This window comes from Schistocerca nitens, chromosome 4 (assembly GCF_023898315.1).
Source record: "Schistocerca nitens isolate TAMUIC-IGC-003100 chromosome 4, iqSchNite1.1, whole genome shotgun sequence".
In the NCBI taxonomy this organism is placed as follows: Eukaryota; Metazoa; Arthropoda; class Insecta; order Orthoptera; family Acrididae; genus Schistocerca; species Schistocerca nitens.
Genome location: NC_064617.1, coordinates 904734613 through 904738911, shown reverse-complemented (window position 1 = coordinate 904738911; position 4299 = coordinate 904734613). Strand labels below are relative to the sequence as shown.

The window sequence follows — 4299 nt, the reverse complement described above, 5'->3', positions numbered from 1 at the left end:
CACATTCTCCTGATCTGTCACCAATTGAAAACGTCTGGTCAATGGTGGCCGAGCAACTGGCTCGTCACAATACACCAGTCACTACTTCTGATGAACTGTGGTATCGTGTTGAAGCTGCATGGGCAACTGTACCTGTACACGCTATCCTTGCTCTGTTTGACTCAATGCCCAGGCGTATCAAGGCCGTTATTACGGCCAGAGGTGGTTGTTCTAGGTACTGATTTCTCAGGCTCTATGCACCCAAATTGCGTGAAAATGTAATCACATGTCAGTTCTAGTATAATATATTTGTCCAATGAATACCCGTTTATCATCTGCATTTCTTCTTGGTGTAGCAGTTGTAATGGACAGTAATCTGATATGGCCAGTTTTGGGGCGATCTGCAATGTATGGTAACTGAAGAAAACTTCACAACCCAAGATCGCAAAAAAAGCATTTTATTGTATGACCGGTTTCGACAGAGCTATGCTGTTATCATCAGATCTTATGCTGTTGCAAAAATTCAAAAGCATAATATGCGATGATAAAGATAGCATAGCTCTGTCGAAACCAGTCATACAATAAAATGCTGTTTCAGCGATCTTGGCTTGTGAAGTTTTCTTCAGTTACCATATATTGGTAAGCATGCTGTCCACTGCATACCGATAGTAACAATAATAATTAGAGTGTGTCCTTCGAGCATATCCCAGTTACACATTTTTCAAAACTGTCGTATGTTTATATTATTCTAAGCTAGTGAAAGTTAACAATTACAAGTAGTTTATAAATAACTACGGCTGCATGTGAAATTATTGAAACTGAGCATATATGTGCATTTCACTACATATTATTTGTACAAATTAGTTAGTTATTTAAAGTTTAATTATTTCTTATATATTGCTTTTAATTTCTTTACAATGTTTTAATATTTGAAGTATCACGATCTACAAATGACGATAAAACAGTAGTCAACATTTAAATACGTATTTAGAAACTGATATATTCAATCTGATCATCCGAAAGAAAATAGACAAGAGTAAAAGTGCACATGCTTGTCTCACATATGCACATTTAGTGTGATGTGTGTGCTTGAATTTGTGGAGAAAGCAAATCCAGTCTGGTAGAATCGTTGAAACAGCAACTCGCAGGTCCACTGCTAGCTGCAGTCGAGAGCGATGTTTCGTCTTGATTAATGCCACAGCGGAAAGTATTGACTCACATAAGTAAGTTGATGCGAAGGTTGATGATATGTCCACTGCCGTTCTTCTAAACTGGGATAATCATTCGAGTCTGCATACAGAAATTTTCAAGAGACTTCGATTTAGATCCGTTCCGAAGTATTCTGCCACTTGAGATTTCTATTAGCTCATCCTGTTCTACTGTTGACTGTTATGATATTATCGAATGGATTGTGGAGCCAGTCATACTCAGGTGAAGGCTCTGAAAAATTATCCTCAAATTGTTGACTAAGGGTTTCGAGAAGTTCTACGCTAGTTCTGCTAATTTTACCTCCATCCATCTCATTTTCCTTCATGAAATCATTGAGACAAGAGGACATCTCGCAGTTACCCATCACCAGCTGTGTTTTTCAAAGTCCATACTTTCTCTTAAACGCAAGCATTTTCTGGCTTAGAAAGATGATACTACTCTTTCGGCCTTGAAATGATATGTTAAGATCATTCGGTTTCTCAATAACGTCGACCGAGTAGAACGGTATTAGAAGCCATTTTTTATCCAGAAACAGAGCCGCGAGTGTAGGATTGCTGTTCAGTAAGAAAAGACAAAGTTCATCCTTCAAGTCCACAAGCACTTTACCACGAGGCAAGCAACGTACCTCCGTTTGCAACAGAAGCGAATCATGTGTAGAACCCATCTCCTCGAAAATAATGGCAGATAGCCTACTGTTTAAAGCTAGTGTTTTCACAAGATTTACAACAATGATTGCATCGCTCAGCAGTTTGATTTCCGGTTGTATTGCTTTAGAAGCCAGTGCCTTCCTGTGTATCACACAATGTGTGAATTTTACAGAAGGGGAAACAGCACACTCTCTTATGAACACCTTTTTAGTTCAAGTAAACGCTGCCGCCTGATAGCTACAAATATCAACACAATTTGTCGGTGATAGATTGTTAACAAAAAAGGATTTCACAAGAGAGAAGATATCTCTGCCCTTTGTTCTTCCTTTCAGAGCCTTACAAACCTTCATTTTCGTAGCAGCATTGTACAAAAACAAGGAGCTGTAAAATTTGCTATATACTATCATCAAGCTGCACAGCGGATTGTGGGTTATCATGAAGGCGAGGTAGCAATTTATTTTTCATGTCAGGAGCTACTGCATCAATACGACCAGCCACTGTCTCACCTCAGAGTGGTATCGACTTCAGACTGTCGCCAGACACATTTTGATGGCCGCAGGAACAAGTAATTTCTCATCAATAATGTGCGGTGATTTGGATTTTGCAATTCAGTAGGAAACCGATAGGGATTCTCTTAGGGCTTTCTTAGGATCTGATACCTGTTTTTTGAGAACTGTGACATTTCCTTTTAATTGTTGTTGATGACTCCTAAAAAATTCGATGCATTTACTTACATAGTCTGGATGTTCTGTCTGCAGGCGTCTCTCTAATTTTATAGACCTCAAGCTATCGTTGGCTAAAATCTTCTAATAAGGAACAGATTGTGGTCGTACCTCATTAGTCAAAAGAATGCTGATAAAGCCTAAAGTCAGATAATCAACTTCATGTCTACGCACTTTGGTTGTGCGTTTAGAACTAACGTCGCAGATAGGAACAGAGGAAGATGCAAAAGAAAAATGTACTTTGATTCAATTCGAATCTTTTTCTTTAATAGAGCTGCGTACTTTCGAAGGAGAAGAGACACTGGGCGAATCACTTCCACGGAATCTCTTGTTACCACTTCAAACCAACCATTTATCCATAGCGATGGCGGAACTTGTATCACTTTATTTTAAATCTGGTTAAATACTTCCACTGAACCGGCGCCAGACTTCAACTTCCAGCTAATTCAGTTTCTTTGAATTGACTCCGGAAGCCTGGCTGAAATCGAATGGATAGTAACAATGGCTCTGATTAACAATCTGTTCTTGTAGTCAGTGTTGAAAGGCAGTAGCGGTCACCTTGTCAAAAGACTTATTTTCGTTAGCGATTTTTAAATGTTTGGTAAGTAGCTAACACCCAGATAACCGGTGACAGGAGCTGTGTGATGAAATATTACCTTTCTGAGCACTCCTATTGACAGGCTCTAAGGGTCAGTTTCTGTGAAATAAGACAGCAAATTAACGATGGAGGAACTTCCTAACTTGGTTCATGGAAATGAGAGTCCGGCGCTAGCAATAATTGTTCACCAGAAGTCCTTTTTTTTACATGGTATAAAATATAGATATTTCAGTGAAAGCTAGCACTCTCCTGAATTACTTTCTGTGTTCCCCCAGTGGGACGCATCCCCAACTTTGAGAATGGCTGCAGCAGAGTACCAGACCACGGGGGTAGACCGAGGCAGGGCATCCCCGTTACCCACAGGGAAAGCTGAGTGCGTGACTGCTGACCTGTGGACCACGGTTTGCTGGTAGGCAGCGAGACACCACTCGCTGTGTCAAAATAATATCGTCTCGAGAATAGTCTGTGGAGTACAGACTCGTAGTATATAGTTAAGGCTCACCGACCACTGACCTCCTCCTTCTGTGCTGGATGCACACGCATTGCCCGAACTCTTACGGGACTCGGTAAGATTGTCTGCCGCGAGTAATGAGAGTTATGGGCAGGGGCACTACGAATGTAGTGTGTGGACATTAAGTTGGGAATGTGGGTCTCACGGGGAGCGTGCAAGGGATAAATCCCTGCAGTCGCACTATCCTCGGTGCCCTCGTTGGCTCAGATGGATAGAGCGTCTGCCATATAAGCAGGAGATCCCGGGTTCGAGTCCCGGTCGGGGCACACATTTTCAACTGTCCCCGTTGATGAACAGAGTGAGCACAAAGTCTTGCCCCGATTATAAAAATTTATTACAGAATAACCGTTTGACATAATAAGTTACATTTGATGCCGTTACATAGGTTGGTGTTACTAGTTTTTTTAAGACTACTTATGTTAGTAAATCTCAACGTGTGCTCCCTTGGTAGCTCGGAGAATGTCGAGGCAGTATTCCAGTTCCCGCCAGGTGTTTCGTAGCATGTGTTCTGTCACTGTACCCACAGCAACTTGAATCCTAGCCTATAGTTCGTCGACTTCAGCAACTGCTGTGACGAAGATTCTGTCCTTGATATAGCCTCAGAAAAAAAAAAAAAAAATCAAGGGGCGTAAT

At 41.1% G+C, this 4299-nt stretch overlaps 1 non-coding gene across 1 annotated transcript; it reads left to right on the top strand.

Annotated features, from left to right (window-relative positions):
• The first annotated feature begins 3857 nt into the window (after window positions 1-3857).
• Trnai-uau (transfer RNA isoleucine (anticodon UAU)) lies at window positions 3858-3932 on the top strand. Its single transcript has one exon. It is a non-coding gene; the product is annotated as a tRNA-Ile (tRNA).
• The last annotated feature ends 367 nt before the right edge of the window (window positions 3933-4299 follow it).